General features: G+C 37.5%; 1 long non-coding RNA gene across 3 annotated transcripts in view; it reads right to left on the minus strand.

The window, feature by feature from the left end:
* Positions 1–3607: 3607 nt before the first annotated feature.
* Positions 3608–20943, minus strand: part of LOC141933424 (uncharacterized) — a 36352-nt gene continuing 19016 nt past the window's right edge. The window contains exons 3-6 of one of the 3 annotated variants that reach the window (XR_012626087.1): positions 9235–9290; positions 7987–8109; positions 6818–6935; positions 3608–3758 (exon numbers count right to left, since the gene is read on the minus strand). This is a non-coding gene — a long non-coding RNA (uncharacterized LOC141933424). Of the gene's footprint in view, positions 3759–4551; positions 4879–5902; positions 5976–6817; positions 6936–7986; positions 8110–9234; positions 9291–20943 lie in introns of those variants that run through there. The other 2 variants (XR_012626085.1, XR_012626088.1) reach the window with 2 other exon arrangements.

The raw sequence follows: 20943 nt of genomic DNA on the forward strand, positions 1-20943 counted from the left end.
ATAAAGAGTAGTTGAATACTTTATGGCTGAGTAGTTTACAAAGCTACTAATTATAGGTGATTGTAATGATAACACAGAAAAGGTTTGGGGTTTTTTTTTTGGAGGTAGTTAGATCCAGAGCATTGTTTTCATGTTTTCTGATATTGCTGCTTACCGCTGGAAATAACTGACTGCGTTATTTACAACACTCAGCTTTTCAAGTTATCGAAGTCGAATTGAATTTTTTTAGTCTCTGATATGTATGTTTCATTTGAGAGACCAGTGAAACCTACTTCACTGGGGAATTTGAGTGATTTCTTCTATCCCACCTATCAGCAAAATATTACAATTCTCTAAAAGTCCATAGTTCTTATAAACTGTTCAGAATACACATAAACATCTAGTTTATTTTGAAAACTCAGCTCTTGAAAGTCCCAACCAAAGCCCAACCAAAAAAATGCACTTTATATTGCTGAGCATAGCATTTTAATCAATACTTCTATGGTAGCACAGGAATATAAAGAATGAGGCTGTGTTTCCACACATACTACATAGTATTTTCTTCACTCTAACAGGAAAGCTCTCCCCAGAAGGGTTTGCTCTGCAAGACACTGTTGCCTAACTGCCACAGTTATTATTAGCACTATTAGCTGATCAGTACCATGAAGGATAAGGCCAATAACAGAAGTGCATGCTGGAGTGAAGTGTGCATCTTTTCTGTCAGGTAATTGGACTTGTGAAACTCAAAATGGAGAGTGGCTATGTGGCAGGGGCACACCCCCACCCCCCCACCCCCACCCCTGCCCACAGGGGCTAGGGCTCTCAACATGGCAGTTGTTGGCTCTTTCGCACCCTTATTTTCATGCCTCTGGTGGCACACCGTGGTTGCTGTCACATACGCTGGTTGGATGCAGACAAGCACGCACCCCCACATACGCACTGTGTAGAGGGAAAAGGGAGGTGGGACCCCTGGTCAACAGACAAGGCCCTCAGACAATGAAACTCCTCAGTTGAGAGAAGTTTCTAGAACACTGACCATATATGACCATAGTTCAGATCCAACCACACTATAAAATGGGGTCCCATCAGAGATCTCCATTGAGTGGTTCTCCTGGGAGCAGTGGGTCTGTGATCAGAAGCCATCCCTTTGGGACTGGGATGCCACCCAAGGAAACATTCCAAGATTGAGTGCAGTTACTGCCTCCTAGGTAAGTGAATACTTCTTCTGGATATCCTTGAGAGAGACCTTGCTCCCCCTTGGGTGAGCAATTACATCTTCTGGGGACCCTTGAGTGAGAGGTTTCCCCTTCGATGAGTGAGTGTGTGCCCACTTTGGAGTCATCACTCTTATGTGTTGTCATTCTTCTGTGTCATGTAGTAATAACTTCTCCAACTGGTAAACTGAACCTATAGAATGTTATTGGAGCATTGTTTTAGTTACCCCTGTTGTCTCATTGGTTTTGGCTGTTTGGATTTGGTTACAAATTAAAGTTTATTCAAGTTTACTATCTGTGTGAAGCTGCTTTGGTATACCTCCGTAACAGTAGATATCACCTTAGCTGCATGTACATGTTGCTCAGTATCTGAAATAAGACATTTAAGAAACTTATTCCTCCTCTACTTTCTGTGATCACTTTGTCTCTCTCCTTCTGATCCCTATTTTTCCTCCCACATGAAGTATTTTGTCTTTCACTGTCATCCATCAAAACCCACCCCCAGTCTGTCTATGTCCATCCTCAAGCCTATCTCCCTTTCTCCTCTTTTTTCTTTGTAATGTGAGAAGCACCAAGAGCAGCAGCAGCAGAACCCTACTGACAAGAGCCCCTGCACAAGCAAGAGATAGTCACATCCTCAGCTGTGCCAATACCAGAACTAAAACTTTCCCACAAGACTTCTGAGTGCCTTTTAGCACATACATGATTGTTTGAAGTGTGTCATGATCTTGTGGAAGCTGTGGACAGTGATTAATGATATTATGGATTCTGAAGCATTTACTTTTCTAAGTGTGAACTGCACCTTTTTACCTCTAAACTATGAGCAGTTTAAGTATTATTGCTGATCAGGCATCATATAAGTTGTAGAAGAGTAGACAAGCAGTTTCTAGTCAAAACTCGTGAACAAAAGTCACCACTGTTTCTGTGGAGAATGCTATAACAGAAGAAGAGTGATAATTTCACTTGAGACAGAGCTAACTCTACCTTGAGCAGATAAGATAGTGAAGGCTTTCATCATTTTTACTGTGGAAAAACCCCTGGAGCAAATATACAAATTAAGGCCCAGTGTAACACACTTTTTTTCAATCAAACACAAATAAGACCATTACCTCAATCAGGGATCTAGAAAAAAATGCATTCAGACAAAAAAGGTGTATCTAAAGCAAGAAGAAACTCATGCATTTTTAACACCTAGTTCCTATATTTGCTTTGTATTTCTGGTACAATACATCTGTGGGTAAAGAAGGGAAAATGGAAGATACCTGCTAGTGAAAATGTCAGACATCACCACAAGCGGCTTGCTTTTTCAGCTGTATTTGACCGAAGAGGGAGAAAGAAGAATCATTCTGTTACAGGAAGATAGAGCATGAGAGAGGTGAGGCTGCTGCCACTCCATGGCCCAAGATCCAACCAGTAGTGATGCTGAAGATGTATTCCCAGCAGACATGCACACACAAAGCACACACTAGAGATATGCTATATCTTTTTTGTGACAAATGTAAAACAGGTGCATAGCACATATTCTTAGAGGAAACTTTATCATGCCAGATCCAACAGTCTGAAAGAGGTGAGGCTGCTGCAGCTCCATGTCCCCAGGTCCAACTAGTAGCAAGGCTGAAGGTGTATTCCCAGTAGGCAGACACACATAGAGCACGCATATTACACCATATATGTACATATATATCCATGGCCAGCCACACAGATTGCAGAGGGATACTCAGAGCACTCGCACAAATATGGACAGCACCAATGATCTCATCCTGCTCCCCTCTCTGGCCAGGCAGGATGGAAGTTCAGTCCACTGGTGAGAACATATATATATATATATATATATATGTACAAGGCAGATCCCTCCAGCCTCTGGGCTCACTCAGTCTGTCCAGTTGCTAAATCCAGGACCCCAGTGTCCCCAGCTGTGCTGGCACCTGGGCATACAAAGCCCCACTCCATTTGCTGGTACAGACTGTTAAGCACAAACACACGCACACACACATACACACCCACCTAGGCCCGGCAGGGACATCCCTGGTCCCACAGCGAACCTCCTTCTGCTCCTAGCCCTAGAGACACACAGGTGCTCTCACACCCAGAGAGACTAGCTTTATCATACAACCTAAAACATTGTATCATGCAAATATTAATTCAAGCAGCTGGGAACATGAAAATAACACCTTATTTTATTTTATTTTATTTTGGAGTGAAGCACCTGTAATGGTTTAGCCCCTGCCAGGGTCTGAGACCACGCGGCCGCTGCCCCTCCCCCACAAAGGGAGTGAAATACAAAGCCCCAAGACTGAAATAAGGAAAGGTTTAATACAACAGTGCAATAGCAACACAACAAACAACAACAATAACAATAACAGTAATAGTGATAGCAATGAACAGAGCAAAATATCTACCAATACAGCAGTGAGAGGAGCAGATGTACAAAACCATGAGCCCCACGCTCCCGTGCCAGGATGTGACGTCCGCGTGGTATCTGAATAACACGGCTAGAACTCCCCCCCACTGCTGGGGAAACTTAACCCTATCCTGGTTAAACCAGGACAGCACCAAAGAAGACTCCTGGGGAAACAGAGAAAGCATAAGGTTAAAGAAGTGGTAGAAAAAATAAAGTGCCGTTAAAAACACAGAAGTTCTAAAAAACAGCAAAATGTTGAGACTCCTAGTTAAAATAATATGTACAAAATGTATCTCTGTGTGAGAATCGTTTATGCAAATCTGGGCCACTTATCATGTTCCTGACAGGTTTTTAATGTGAGATTAGTTCAACAGCAGTGCTTTGTATTGTTACATTATTTTTGCTACTTGTTCAGTTCTTTTTATAAACTTGGAAGTAAAATGCCTGTCAGTTCCATTTGTTTAATATTTATTATTTTTAATTAGGTCATAGAAATCATTGGTTTGTTTCAATAATGCATTGCCCTTAGAGTTTTCAATAAGAAGATAATAATTTGACTTGTAAGGTTCAGACCATATCCAATTCTACAACTCGAACTTTAAACCATAATTTCTTTTCAAAGTCAGAAGAACTTTGATTTAGTCATTCCTGCTCTGTATCACTCTTCATTATTTGGACTACTAAATTACTACAGAAATCTTCAGAGACAATATTATGCAGGTGGTAGCTTTTCCTTTCACCTTTGTAAGATGGCCTTTCTCTGAATGTTTGTACATCTGCTAACCCTAGCATTCCTAAGAGGCACTGATTTATGTCAGATAACATCTCAGCTGAAGTAAATCTTTCAGGACCATTCTCTCTTCTTCTCATTGCTTTCTTAGAAATCCAAGTGTCTTCTGTAGAAGAATATGCATTCATTATAATACAGGATATACTCTCGTAAGTTTCTTGTCATTAATTAATGGTTTATTTTTTTAATTAAACCTGAGTGACATGTATTTTTTTGTGATGAGCATCCCAGAACATCCCATTTTACATTTAATTTACCTTGTATTGTAAATGGACCTAGAAAGTTAGAAGAACTTCATGCATTTGACTTGCATTTTGGGCCAGGTAAGAGACATCTTGCCATAGAGAAGACATGGATATGTATTAGGATTCATGTGATGAAAATGTCCAAAGCATGCTGGAACACTCAGCAGGGACTTATCCTAAGGACTATGCTTCCTCAGAGTGGATTTTTCACCTGAAGATTTGTTGCTCCTTGTAACCATGTCAGAAAGGCTGAAAAACATTATGTAAGAAGCCTAGCAAATTTTAATTTTTTGGGGCCACATGTTTAAGAAGTTGATTTTTTTGCAAAATTTTAGTGAAAATATTCAGTCATTTCAGAGAACAATACTAAAGGAAATCAGAAGAAATTATTTTGTTTTGTCTGAGTTAGTAATTTTTTAGAAAATTTGTTTAGGAAAAGTTTATTGACATCTGTTCAAGTTAAAAATCACAACCTCAGTAAACATAAAAAAGGACTCTTGAAGCTAGAAACTTAAATTTTCCTCTCAGTCTTGGGCCTACTTCAACTCAGAACCTCGGATTTATATTTTTTTTAATATCATTGTGAGTTGATGCTATAGTTTACAGTGGTTCCAGGATGCTGATCTGAGAGTAGGCATCTATCTTTTCCGTATTGCTAAGGAAAACTTTGGAGGCTAAAGCAGAACAAACACAATATTAGAGAGGAAAGAAGCAGAGAAATAAGAGGTTTACATGTGGGTATGGGTTTGAAAGGCAAGAAAAGATATGAGTGTTTCATGGAGACTTTAGCAATATCTGTAAAACATACTTTCTCTAGCTCAGGAAATCCCTGAAGAGCTGACTGCCAGAAATACAGAAAATAAGAAGGATCACTTTAATAAGCCCTTTTTGCTGTACGCTTTCTAAATATCCAATACTGGCTATTCCTAAACAACTACAGGAGTGAGATAAGGATTAGCTGGGTAGGACTTTGTTAAGGTTTTCCTGATCTGGCCCATGGCTGTCCCTGGGACCCAGACCCTGGGCCCTGGCTTCGGCCCCAGACTTCCTTGGCTGGTTGGAGCATGGTGACACTGCACCCCACCAGGGAAGAGAAGAGCATTTTCCCGCTACCTGTGACCACCTACTGCCCTTGCTCAGCCCTTAGGACAAAATGGGATTGTACTTGAAGAGATAGGGAAGAAGCATTTGTGTCCAGCAGAGCATAGTTCTGGCCAGAAAATGACCTGCTCCAAATCCTGCCCTTCTTCTGATCAAACCCTGTGAAACCTACCAGCAAAGCATTGCTTTTGTTCCTGCTCTTGTTCTGGTCTCCATGAAAGCTAACCACTTCTGTTATCAGGTACCTTAGCGAAAAGTTATAGCACTGTTAATAACCTGGTACATATCAATGCAATATTACAAAATGAAGACTGGTTTCTTAGTGTGAGCTTTTAGAAAAAGCCTAGGAAATTGAACACATATTGTTAATACTATAACATTAAGCACTCAAGTTAAGAAATGCAAGATTTAATCTCCTATGTAATCTTAATTCAGATGCTTAGTACACATGCATTTTGATTCAGATTTATTTGTATGATTGTAATATTCTGTTCCCCTGTGTTTAATTCTCTGCACTGGCAGGATGATGTTTAGTTAGCGAACAGCTGATCAATATTTTGTTTTGGACTTGTGCAGTGTGTTGTTCTGTACTGTAGTTACTGCACACTTTTCAATCCCTCCATGAACTCAGAGTTATTTATTTACTTCCAGGGTTTTGTATCACTCGTCATTACACGGTATGTAAGCGCTTCACATTTATTAAGAATTTTCACAACATCCCTGTGAGATGAAGGTATTTATTATCTCATTGCTACAGGTGGGAAAAAATTTAAGCTAAAAACATCTACTTGTTCCTGCAGACCTCTGAGACACTTTGCACATGATCTCCGAAAGTACTCTTCCTTTTTATAGCACTTTACACATTCTAAGCATACCCCTACTGAATTCAGTTGGGAGTTCTAGGCATTTTTATGAAAATCAAGTCAGGCATTTAAAAACGAGGAACCTTCTCCTGTAATGAAAAATATTTTAAGTGGGTTGCTCAGCAATGCAAAGGAATCCTATGACAGTGGAAGGAAAACTATCTAGTTTCTTAGGGCAAGATACCTTAACAAACTTATCTTGAAATAAGCTATTTCTCACTTACTACACGAGCTCATCTTCTGAAAATGTCCTTTCATTACACAGATCCACATTTGTCTCCAGAGTAAAATACTTCTCCTTATCATCTCACTGAGAGGGAGGGTGGGATGGATGAAGTTAAACTGTAGATGTAGGAACAATATTAATTCCTGAATTTCAGGATTTGGGTGCTCATTCAGGTGCTTAAGAATTTGCATTTTTATTATTATATTTTAGTTTGTGTATGTGATATCTACTCATATTCTATATATCTCTATATCTAGAAAGGTGCAGATATTTTGAGTAGAAGCAAAAAGGACCAGTTCCAAACTGAAGAAACTGACTTGTTTATTATGGATGAGTTCATGTCATCCAATCTATGAAAGACTTGAAGGTTAGCAGGTCAATTCCACTCCTTAGAAATGATTCACAGGTGTCATGGTTTAAACCAATCCAGCAACCAAACACCACAGTAGCTTCTCACTCAACCTCCCCCACCCCAGAGAATGGGGGAGAGAACTGGAGGAGTAAATGTAGGAGATTTGTAGTTTGAGATAAAAACAATTTAATAATTGAAATAAACTTAATAATGATGATAATAATAAAAGAAAATATGGATGAGTAATGCACAATGTGACTGCTCACCACCCAGCAACTGATGCCCAGCCTGTTCCCAGCTAGAGATCCCAGAAAAGAGAAAATCCTGAAATCACAATCCCAAAAAAGAGAGCCAGAGTTTCCTGGTCAAGCCTTATCTATATACTGGGCATGACATTGTATGATATGGAATATTCCATTGGCCAGTTTAGGTCTGTTGCTCTGGTTATGCTTCCTCCCAGCTTCTTGTGTACCTGTGCACATCCTATACTGAACCAAAACACAGCACTATTCTAGCTACTAAGAAGAAAAAAATAGCTCTGTCTTAGCTGAAAGCAGGACAACAGGGGATATTGCTACATGAATTCACTACATGAATTTTAAATTATAGATTTTTCCAGTGAGCACACCTGCCTGCATGGAGATGGAAGATTGGAGTCAGGGTTACAATCACCTGTGAAAGAAGCAAGGGGACCATCACTGATCCCAAATGCTCAGGAAAACTTTACTGATGAAGGGCAACCTTGTAGAGGCACTCTGGCTCTCTTTGGAGCAAATCTCCCAGATCTGTCCACCCATCAAACATGCTGCCCATACCTTCAGTAGACTAACTCCTACAGGAGCTATATATCCAATTGCTTGACATCTTTAGCTCCCAGGCTCCTCACATAAGGAATCCATCCATAGTATTCTCCCTGACATCTCCTGTCTTGCTCTAGTCTGATGACAGAAAAGAGTATGTTGGGAAAGGTTGTTCAAGCAACGTTATTCTACTTTTGTGAGGTATATGTAAATATATTCTTCCTGCTTAGGGCAAAACTTACCGTCTGCTGAGTTAACCTGGGAGAGGAAAGAAGGACAGCTAAAGTCACAAAGGTGCCAAGAAATAATAAAGGAAAAAATAGACACAAGTTTTGGAGGGAGGAGACGAAGATATTAGAAAGTAAAGAAAAAAAAATAGCAAGGAGAGAATCTTTGACAGTTCTTTGACAGTTCTTTAAAAGTACTTTAACAGTATTGATTGTTTCCTAAGCTGGTTTAAGAACACACAGAAGAGAAACAGAAAACAGAGAAGTGGTAGTGTGAGGATTACAGGTTCTTATACAGGTGATAGGCCAAATTTATGCAGCCTGTGTAAAAATTTCCTGCTGCTGCTTTTGAAATTCTATCCATATGCTGATAAAGTAAGCAATTTGTGTCTCCAGTTATTGTCAGGAATCAATGCTCTTCTCCAGAAAGAGAGACATAAGGAAAGAGGTCATTCACAGATCTCAGTGAAAATCATTTTTATTTTGTTGGTGACAGCTTGGAAGTTCATGTATTTGTGACTGATCTCAAGTCCTTGCTTCACTAGGAGGTAGGAAAGGAGACAACTTGTAAGAATTACATTTAAGCGTACCACTGAATGAGTCACCATGCTAAAATATGGAAGAAGTTACAGTATATCAGAATGGTGAAGATGCCATTCATGTTTACTCGAACACGTTTCCCAAGTGCCACACTTCATGTCAATAAAAAGTTCTTGGTGTTTTCTGTAAATTCTTAGTACATGAATAATTTGTGATAAAGTACGATCAACACTATATGTGTTCTTGTTGGAAGATTAAAAAACATGCTTCATCTTCTCCACTGATTAATATTAAAAATCATAAAAGCATAAAATTTGCTACCTGATCCAATGGCTGATTAATCTACTTGGTATTACCAGTCTACACAGCATGAAAGCTTGCACCTCCTTACATCTAAAGCTAGGTACTACACACCAAGCACAACCTGAAAGCATTTAAATTCTGTTCCAGATTTTTTCCTCATTTAGTTAAAACAGAGAGGATTACATTTACAGACCTTTCAAATAAAGTGTCTTGCCCCTCAATTTCATCCAGTTGAGATTTAAAGGATAGCTGAGGAAAAAGAAAAAAAAAAAAAAAATATATCAGGGAACATAAAATGCCAGCTAATTTAAGAAATACCTGATAAGAAATCAGGAGAGAGGCTTATATTTAGAAAGAAAACAAATTGATAATCAGAAGTTCAATGAAAAAGAAAAAGTGGACAGCCAAAAACTCCCCAAATAAAGAAGGTTAAATGGGATTACCCAATAGGAAAACAGTTTTACATGTTTAACCAGCAGTAAATTGTAACAAATATTAAATGAGGGCATAATGATCAAAACGTAATAAAAACTCAGTACTGTGTTTTATTACTTCTTGGTCAAATAGATAGGTAGTTGCTACACGTGCGACAGCAGATGACTATACCATGATGTTGATCTATCAGAATCACTTTATTAGGAGCTCATATCTAATATGTATATACATATATTGCTATGGATAATGCCTGACCTCGGAATATAATCTGAGTTACAGTTGTGTACTTTGTGGAATTATGCAGTCCATTTCATGAAAAATACAATTAACACCTACTCCTGCAATTTCAAGCAGAAAACTGCACTGAGAGCTGAGTTTATCCACAGGAAGAAAAGTATTGGAGAATAAATGGAGCTATCAGCCTTGCTCCTGTCAGAACCTTTGTGTTACCCAGAAAATTAGGTGGCAGCAAGTTTCATATAGTACAGCTTGATGCAACACCAGGGCTACAATCACTACAAGCATTGATAGCACCCTTTCTTTCACATCATCAAGCTGTAATCCTGTCTTCACATTCAAGGTATATAACAAAGTCCTGATTTGGGTTTTTTTGTTAATACATGCAGATCTCATTTAGTCATATACCTTACCCTCCCACCTTTGTGTCATTTTTTTTACCCTTCTACATTTCTGTATTAGCTTTCTTGAGTTAGAGGACTCTAAAGTCATCTAATATTGATCACATTTTTACTTATGAGAAAGTGTAATTCATTTCATGCATTCAAATCTTTCATTAGATGTATAGGAGTAGACTGTTTCTCTAAACAATGTATCATCTGAGTAAATGTATATTTAGCGCATATATTCTGCACATGCGTTGAGGGAGAATGGGGTATGCCAACTCCCTTGTCCAGCTGAGTCCATGGTTGTGCTTGCCTCTTATCAGTTTAGCAAGGTCTACATGGGTTCAGGCTTACAGAGTAGAGCCACAAAGTATCGGGCTTACACAATGGAGTCAGTGATCAGCGGTCCTTGCAATTGATGAGAAACATTTGTGTGGGCTACAGGGTTACAATTTCTCCCCTTTGAGACTTATCCAAGAATTTGACAATGCAGCTGTAAGGGAGTGGGGGATGCATCCTTCAATACACTCTATGCTTCCTTGGATGGCATTCCTTAGACTAATCACAAAGGCCACAGTTTGCCCTTGAGGTTTCCTGCGTCAATGAATATTTGAGGCATTAATACTTTCAGTTCCTTGCAGATATTTACTGTTGTTGTTAAATGCTGACAATATGGCCAGAACTTGAGTTTAGCCCTTAAAATGACTGAATGTTAGACTAACATTGTAATTGTAATAATGACATTGGTAGAATATTGCTAGTAATTCAAGTTTAGCATGTAATTAAGTGTGTTTAGATCTACTCCATTTCTTGAAAGATCAGTCACATAAATAATCATCCTGTCTCAAGACAAAATCCAAACAAATTTTGCTATCATAAATATTGTGCAAGTTTGCAAAGATGAAAAAGTTCTAGATAGTTAAAGGATAAGATGCCAGCACATTCAGAAATAATGCAGTGTTGTTCACATGTTTTATAGGATGTATAAAACTGGTTCTGTTGCACTCCAGGTAGCTTTTTTTACTGGTAGTTCTTTACAGACCAGAAAAAATATTAAATTTAGATGTTCTAGTCTCCATAGGTTTACGTCTCTGTGTGTCACTTACACTTGGGCTAGTGTATTGTAAAATACTGCCAAAAGACAATGATGGTGTTTTAGTCACCCTTTTCACAAGTGTGTATGACTACAGAAAGTGTATTCCATGTTAAAACAAGCCTAATGTATTTGATGTGACAGTGTGGTCCCATATCCTTTCTCTACATATACCCTGTAGTCACACAGCTCTGTGCTTTTCACATGTCAACAGAAGACACTTCTTTCAGCAGAACTGTATGCATACCAAATATTAAGCACACGTTGCAACATCTGAGTCTCAGTGCACTCCTGACACTAGCAAGCTAACAAAGCATGACATTTCTTGATGCATGGCAGGCATTGCATTTTCAGAGAACAGTCATCATCACATTTTGGAAAAGACATTAAGTTTCAAAAATTACTTAATATTTTCTGAATATTTTACTAACGTTAACATTATCATAAAATTAATCTCTTTGAACCCAGTCACATTAAAGTCACATTAAGAATTTCAGAGAACACAATACAGTCTGCAACTGTAGAGAACGTAAAAAAGAATTGTCAGATAGAAATAGCCTAGTTTAAAATGGAAATAAAAAGTTCAAAACTGGTCATTTTTACTGAATACTCTTGAAATATTTTTTCACTGTGAGAACAAGTAGTTTTATGGCATCTCAGAAAAAAACTCACTTGAACTCCTTTATAAGAAATACATATACACATATACTTAGATATATATGGACCTTTTCTTTAGTAGATCTGTAAGTATTTTACTAAAGAGATAAATACCTCTATCCATAATTTACAGATGGATAAAGTGAGACATGATGACTTGCCTTCTCTGTTTAAGACCCATGTACCAGCCTTTAAATATATGTGAGATAAATTGTTTGACTTGTGAAATTTTTATAAAAACATATTGGCTGTGCAAATTGCCACAAAAGTAGACACCTGACTTGCAAAAATGTCTGTTTCCAGCATAGTTTTCTGTAAGAGCATCTATATTAATGGCAGCATCAGATCGCTATAGTAAGTACTGAAGACAAATATATACTTTTAACCTTTTAAGAATACTTCAAATTCCACATCACAATGACTATAGTTGACATGTTAATTACCTAGCTGTATGAAAACTGGGCTATCTTTCAGCCTCTGGCATTTTTTAAGTTCATTAATTTTCTTACCTTGTCTTTCTCTTATGTCTTCTTTTTATTGAGAAACTCTAAATATAGTAGGGTCATAAAACTCAACCCAACAAAGAGGTGAATAAGGAGAAGTATTTACTCAAATAAGATAGATAATTTTATATTGCATACATATATTCACTGTTTAGCCATTCAATTCTTTTTTTCCTTTTTTGCAGCTACCTATAGCCAGCTTGAGAATGACAGACACTACCGTGACTTGATACTTGTGAACTGATAAAAGGCAGGAATTATAACAATAAATTATTAAATACACATTTAATATTCATTAAAGAAAAATAATCATACTTTGAAATATGACAGTATCAGATTTAAATAATCTAACATCCAAGGCTTCAGTCAACCAGCAAAACTATACAGCAGAGAACCTTATTCACCACTGCTTTGCCCTTTTTAATAGCCTGTGCTGCTGAGCAAGTTGAGAGTGAATCAGAATTAACCAGTTTTAATGAGCACCTTACAAACATTGCACATTCATGACAGTTATTGCATATAGCATAGCACAAAAGAACATCCACTCTGAAATATTTTCATTCTCTATAAATTTCTGAATTAAAGAGCTGTGTAACTCCCTTCTACATTCTTCAACTCCAATATCCTTTTACCAGTATTAATGGGTAATATGACTTGCTGAGAACCTGTGGAGACTTTAATGGTGAGGAGTTTATACACTGATAAAATGGTGTCTGGAGTCTCCTACTTGATATCTGTGATCCGTCTGCAGAGATACATATGAACAGTATGTGTACTACTGGTCATAATATAGGAGTGCATTTTTAGAGTAAGTGAACTCATTGTAAATGCTTCTGCATACAATGTCCTGCATGACCTGGAAGGTATATATAGACTGTACCTGCGGCTGTGCTCACAGTCTCAAATGTGGATAGCTGCAAGTCTGATCATCTGGACAGCCTCAGGACATTAAACATACTAGCAGAGTAGGCAAGGGTATGCACTTGAACAGAGACATGGCTTGTTCTTTGCCTCTTGACAGCAAGAAAGGCAGCTGTGAGATGAAAGTGGGATGAAACATTCAGCAGCTGGCATGGAACTAAAGCCTGCTTGGTGCCAAAAATATTTCTCTTATTAATAATGCATGTCAGTTATGTGTACATTTACCAATGCCCTGGCAAATTCTACCAGTGTTGACAAATGGAAAACATACCCCACACTTTCAGAAACAATATTTTAAGCCATTTTAAAGTTTGCATATTAATAATACTTAGGAAACACCAAACAAGTGTTGCTTTAACCTGTGATTTGGTTCACCTTTTTTAACACTTTAATATAGTTGAGTTTATGTCTGGCCACACATATTGATAACATCTGGTTTTTCAGTTGCAGACTCAGCAGCTGTAATACAAACCCTACCCATAGTATGTGCTTTCAAAGGGAGGTTTCAGAGTTAATAAATTAGCAAGCAGGTGAGAACAAACATGACATCGCCAAAAGACATAACATTCACTATTATGCCCCTAGACAACTTACCAAGCAGTAACATGTCCCACATTAAACTGTCATTATTGATTTTCAGTATTATTAAGTTTAAATATGTTCCCTGAAAGATCTCTCAGTTATATGGCTTTCATACTAATATGTGCCTTGATTAAGTGGAGTCTATCTGAATTTCTGCTCTTTTATGTTCCTATCATTGTAACAGTTTAGTTGTAGCTCAGGATTAAGATAGGACATCACATCTGAAACTCTCTTATTTCTGTCTCCGTTGATGATAGAACTGACTTGTTTCACTCAATTATTTTTATATGCTTATTTGTATGCATAACTTGGTGCTGCACAGACAACTTGCTATAAAGTTTAAGGCAATAGCAGATAGATCACAGTCAAACACTGTCCAGTTTATAGCTGTTCTATATAGTATACTGAATTATTTACATTAAAATATTTTATATTGCTTTAACCATTTGCAAAAAGTAACACTGACTGTACCATAGAGGCAGAGAGAAGAAAAGAACCTGCTTTAACATTCCATAATGTTATCATGCCTTTTCTTGTTGCCATAAGTCTTAAAACAGATGAGGTCAAATAGTATCTGGAGCTGAGCCCATGCAACACTGGGAGGAAGAATCCTCACAAGTTGTGTTTTAACCATACATTGATTATAAGGACTATTCATTGGCTACATTTCACAAGGGCTAGAAAGATTAGGAACCCCAGATGCAATACAGGATTTTAGTGATTCAAATGGTCCTGAATTGATATATTAAATAAAAAAATTGAAGATTAAAAAAAAAAACACCAACCCTAACAGAGTGAAAACACAATTATATAGTGATTAAAGTGCCACAGGTTGCAAGACTTTTCTGCACACCTCTTGGACTGCACTGAGCAAGTCATCTAGCTTATCTGTATAAAAAATACTGTGGATTTATAGAGATGACGACATCTCCAAAAGGTAGGAAGACTGGTCTACAGAAAACAGCTGTTTAGTAGCAGAAATTCCTACCGCTGAATCAATGAAATTTAGGATGTGCCATTTTAGTCCAAAAAGATAAACCTTCTCAATCTATTTGCTCAAAAAACTTCTAAATTAAAGAAAATGAAGAATGCTAAAGCTGCTACAAGACATAAAATCAAGTTTCTGTTTATTTTCTTGTTTTCTATTCAGACCATGACATCACTGGTGAAGAAGATAAGTTGGTATTCTCTTTAAATGGACTCTCAGTGTTTAATTTTTGAGCAAATATGCCTTGTTATTAATTATACATTTACACAGATACTTCAGATTTAGTAATTAAAATATACATTTTAATGCTTATTATTCGCATGAAGGTGATGTGACTTTGGTATTGATTGGAGTTCTCTTTTATTTATGTTAAAAAATATTTTATTTTTGATAGAACCTGGAATAGTTTCTATGCTTTCTCTGTTTTTAGCATAAAACAAAAGATTATTTATTGACACTTTTAGAGATATACGGCATAGTTTACTGGTAACAGTATTGCTGATGTTTCTGATGTGTGAATGCTACATTGATGATTATAATCATAATATATACCCAATAATCATTAATGATTATGAAAACAGCTGCATGATATTTGTCTGACAGCATATGTCCACCTTCAGTGACACTTTTGACAAAATAGCCCTTCTTAAGCCTTTTGTTTTGGAAATACCACTGGAGTGTATCAAATATAATTGAAATAGCACAGAGACTATTGTTACATACATTCCCCAAGTCAATGAGAAATCTGCTGACAAAGTAAGACTGGCATTAACTAAATTAGTCAGTTCCCTACATTGTCCTCAGGGAGTACTATTGATCCAAGCATAGGTAAGCGGATTGTGAAAGAAAATAGTTACAGCAGAGACAGAGACTTCCTGAGGTCTCAGGACTGAATGAATGTCTTTGCAGTAATGTTTACTTGCCATAAAGGTCTTCACTTCTGCTCACATTTCACACAATGACTGTTCACTGTAGAGCCATTATTTTAGGGAAGGTAGGCACAATTTAAATAGGAATATGGTAGGCATAGCATCAATTCCTCACAGATTGATCTGCAGCCAAGTGATGATTGCACAGATTCACACTAATATTTCAACCAGTAGAAAAAAAGCAGTCAGAAGAATAATGATAAAGGCCTTCCTTGAGGTGTTACATCGACCTAATAATTAAAACCAAGCATATATGTGTTTGTATGTGTGCATGCATATGTATACATCATGTATATTATCTTAAGAAAAACATGATTTGGGACAGAGATAACCTTGACCATATTTGCCAAAGAGTTTGATTCTACCCCAGATCACCTCCTTCTTAAGATAAGAATAAATTAATGTGACACTTCTTTTTTTCAGTTCTTTTTTTTTTTTTTTATTAACATGACTGTTTGACCAAGTGTTTCACAGGAAACACTTGATGAAGAAAAAGGTGAGTTTTTTAACTCCTGCTTTTGTTCAATAGCTCTAGAGTCCTCTCTTCTTGGAGGCTTTTTTTCCCCCTGTAGGGAGCAGCAAGGGCAGCCTTCTTAGCAAGAAAAAGGGAACTGAGAGCTGAGCTTCAACACAAGGCTGTCTCATGGTATCTGAGCAGGGTGAACAGAACCAGTCTGCTCATAATAGTCAGGTTCAACCAAGAGATTACCAGACACATCCATCACAATGAGGCAGCTTCTAGTCAAGCCAGGAACCTGAATCAGCAAGTCAGGATCAGGATGTGTAGATCTAGAGGAGCACAACTTTTCACATGGGCAGTGGTGAAGCATTACCGTTGCAGCTCTGTCTTTGCCTGTTCTGAACGTCAAGCTCATGACTCTCAGCTGAAAATGGAAGGAGATGCCACAGAAAATAAATTAATTAATCTTGGGTCTGCAGCTATATTACTTTTTGACAGCCTCCTCTGGGGTGCACTTGTCAAGTTTTCTGCTCAGGTACAATCTCTTTATTTCCAAGACCCTGAAGAGCAATCTAAGAACCCTGCAGTTGAAAGATGGAGAAAAAAATCTCAGCAGATGGGTATCCACAGTATCTGTTTATGCCATAGTATTTGTGTTAACCTGCTCTTAAGCTCTCAAGATTGCAGAACCATGTTTTGGCATGCAGTGAGTGCATAGGCAAGACTCTGTATCTCCTGCTGTCAGCTGATACTTGCCAAGACAGAGCTCTTTCCTTGTTAGTGGGAATCCTGTCTTCAGCTTCTATTATTAGGGAAACCTGCAATGTGAACCATCTACTGCCTTGCCACTGTAAACACTTGAATGAGCTGGCAAACGTCATTTACATTTTCCATTTCTAATGTAGCTTCTAAATTTTTAATTACATTGCCAGCCAGTACCAGATTTTTTAGTAGATCCAACTCTTCCCAGCAGCCAACCACTTGACAGCCTGGAACAACAGCAACCAGTTACACCTAGATGGTCAGTTTGCACATATGTATATGCCTGATGTAATGTTATGCTTTATCACTCACTGCTCACAACTCTTGCTCTGCATGATTTCCTCACACACCACCACCCCATCTATCAAGCATAGAGGTCCTCTCACCCAGCTATGTCATTTTTGAACAGGAATACGTACAAGCACAATCAACGTATATACAAACAAGCAGAAAACCCAGACAGAACTAGTATTCTCTGTCCAAAAAAAGCATTCCCCAGACTGCATGAACTCATTTTTTTTACTAGCATACAAACAAACATCATCAAATGTCAGAGATGATGGATGGAGACCATGGCATATACCTGAAGTTTTACAATATAAGGGAGAGGTAGCCTGTTCTGCTTTTGGGTCAAGTCTCTGGATACTAGTGATACCAGCTCCAACCTATGGGGACTGATATGTCCTAGAGCAAAGAGGTCTCATATCTCATTATTGAAAGCATTTTTGAAGTTCTTCCCCAGTCAAAATTGCCTCTTTTCTCCCTGCCTTTTGCTGCATCATTCTGGAAGATAACAGTGTGAGTCACACAGTGTCCTGTACACAGTACTGCATGTGACATCCACAGGTTTGCGTTGAGTGGCAGGCAGGCATTGCTGCAAGAAGGAAAATATGGTGAAGGTCTACTTTGGAAAAGTTGTCATGATGGTCCAGGGCACCTCAACCTGAAAGACCCTGGAGCATGTCAAAGACTCAAAAGTATTCAGTGGTAAGGCCAAGATTGACTTGTCCTTTGAAATATTTTCCTCGGGCCAGGGCCACTTCAGTACAGGCAGGTTCAGTTACCAGATACACAAATTTACAATCTGAAAGCAATTTATTGTAAGTGTTCAGAAGCTGGTTAGATAAAACATGCACTGCTCTTGGATGTTGCACCTTTAGCAATGAACTCATTGTGAACTTGTCAGCCTAGATTTGCAGACCTCTGTGGTTGGAATAATTGAATAATACACTAGCTACTTATCTGTGGAATACCAAATATTTAGAAGTTCACCAAGGTCTGATTCATTATTTAATCCCTGATTACAAATATGGTCTAGCAAATCATAGAATATTATTACATTCTAGTTCAAAGGACTTAGGACTCAGCACTTCATAACATGTGATTAGTATCCAAGTTTCATTACTATTATTGAGAAGGAAAAACTAGGATTTAAAATACAACAGTACAAAAAATAGAGAAAATGAAAACCTTTTTTTTTTTCCCAAAGGTGTATGATTACAAGATAAATGTACCTTGAGATTGAAATCATGCAGAGTTTTCTGAAACTTAATTATGTGAAAGTCCAAGTGGTAGAAGAAAACCTGGGTGGATAAATGATCTTTATTTTGCACCCTGTGGTGTTAGCCTATAGTTTCTTAAATATTAGCATTCACTGTTGTGTGCTAAAGAGGTGAAAATGGAGACAAACTTCAACATATCTGTCTTCACTTGTGGAAGTTAACTATATAAAACATCCATAAAAATCAGCTGATTATTCTGTGCAACCAGTACTTTTCTGCCATGGTTTATTTTCTTAATAAAACATAGCTACTATTCTATATTCTCTATGTGATAGATTTAAATCACATGAACTGTACAAAAGAAGTGGGGAAAAAAAAAGTATTAAAAAGAAGGAAAATGACTTTTCCCTTAAAGTTCTAGAGGTCCATAAGGTTTGCATTTCAATTTCCAGTCCAGAAAATTGACTTCCTATCCCTAATGGAAACAAGAAAAACCATTATCTTTGCTAGAAAATAGGAATTTTTTAATCTTTTTTCATTTTAGCCAAGTGGTTCTTTCTGATTGCTAAGCAGCACATTGTACAGCCCAGTCTTCTCTCTTGAAGCTTTCTATCATGTCTTCAGTTTTGATATATCATACTGTCAGACTTATGCTAGTGACAGAGCATATATTTTCTAATTTTCATCTCAAAATGTGCAAATACTAGATAACAGGGTAGTAGCCACAGTTCTGATGGTATGTCTGGCTGATTAGTTGGTTTGGGCATTGCTGATATTAAAATTCTTATACAGTCGTCTCCATATACATTCTTATGACTTTGTTTCTCTCTGTAGCTTTTTCTTCTGTTCCCCTTTTTCATTTATTTTATACCAGCTACTGCATCATCCTCTGTTTTTATTATATATGAAATATAATCTAATTTTAAAAACCTTTTAAAAATACAGACACTGGTCCTTTATGGTTGCCTTTGTTCTTTCTGTACAATTTGTGACACTGAACAAGTGACACACGTGTTTCAAACATGTACTCTAATGTATGCCGGAGAGCATTTCATGTCATCAGCAGTCACTGAAAGACGTTTCTACTTTGCCCAATCCTCTTGGTGCTGCCTCTGCCCCCAGCTGATGCAGATAAAATTGAGAGCTCTTCTGCTACCTTTTGGAAGTTTAGAAATGTGCAGAGAAGCTTTTGGAGAATTTCATGGAGTATTCCAATATAGAGTCAGCACTCATGGATGAGGAGGACATTGGTGTTCTCAGTTACTTTCACTTAACAAAAGTTAAGATAAATATACAAATGCAAAATTTTATTAATAGCATCCAAAATAGGCAATCCAGTTCTAAATGTTTGGACAGACATAGGTATAAATGAATGAAAACTATACCTAATCTACTTACAATAATTTAATATATTTAAAGCCTCCTCTTGTCTGTGGAATGACAGATTTAACAGTTAGTTTCTCCTTCCACATCATGAGTTTATTCTTCCAAACTTTAACTCATTTTATTCTTTCTGTCCCTAAAGGGCAGTCTGATCACCCACCTAACTAGTTTGAAGTAATTTCCTTTCAATAGCTACGTGAAGTCTTTTTGTTACATTAGAAGTCATCTCCTGCAATTTAATAGCTAGCAACCAATTATTTGCTTCAATGAAGTTTAAAACACTTGTTCTCTCTTTGGCACTTGTTTGGCATGTTTTAGTCAGAAAATGATCTTTTGCTGATCTTTTTATGTTAATCTGTATATTAAAATGAGAGCTAATACAAACAACACCACTTTCTAATTGTATGTACGTTACTATAGTTCTTGACTGAGACAAGACTTAACAGCAATCAACTACTTGGAGTGATAACAGACTTAAGGTGTCAGCCCCTCATTTCTTTCTCTTACACATGTATGACAACATAATGTCACCAGAAATTTTCCTGTTACACACGTTATAATTATACTTAAAGACACAACATCTAGCTAGAGAAATATTTTACTTATTTACCTAAAGAAGCAGAATTTGCATCAAAATAGAGAAGATCCTAGTCTATAAATCCAAGAATGACACCCACATTCAGAGCACCTGCACCAAGGTAAGAAGTGGGCAGCAGCACTGGCCTGTGGTAATAGCCCTGATCCAATTCCTTGCTGGCCAAGGACTAAAATGCGGACCTTACTCACAATAAATGAGCCTGCTCATTTATCACAAGGACCTGGTGATACTCTAGAACAAGTATATTTCTCCCACCTGTCTTGCTGGCTACAGAGAGGTAGCAAATCAAGACCTTTATCCATTCTTCTTAAAGGAAGAAACACCATGTAAAGCCATGCATCCATGTGTTAGGGAGGATCATTGATAGAATAGTCTCCAGTGCCTGGTGTATAAGAATGTGTATGAGCAATATGAACAAATATAGCCAAGCATTATAAGTGAAGTTGTGAGAAGTAACTGGCTGTAT

Source organism: Strix aluco, chromosome 1 (assembly GCF_031877795.1).
Source record: "Strix aluco isolate bStrAlu1 chromosome 1, bStrAlu1.hap1, whole genome shotgun sequence".
Taxonomy (NCBI): domain Eukaryota; kingdom Metazoa; phylum Chordata; class Aves; order Strigiformes; family Strigidae; genus Strix; species Strix aluco.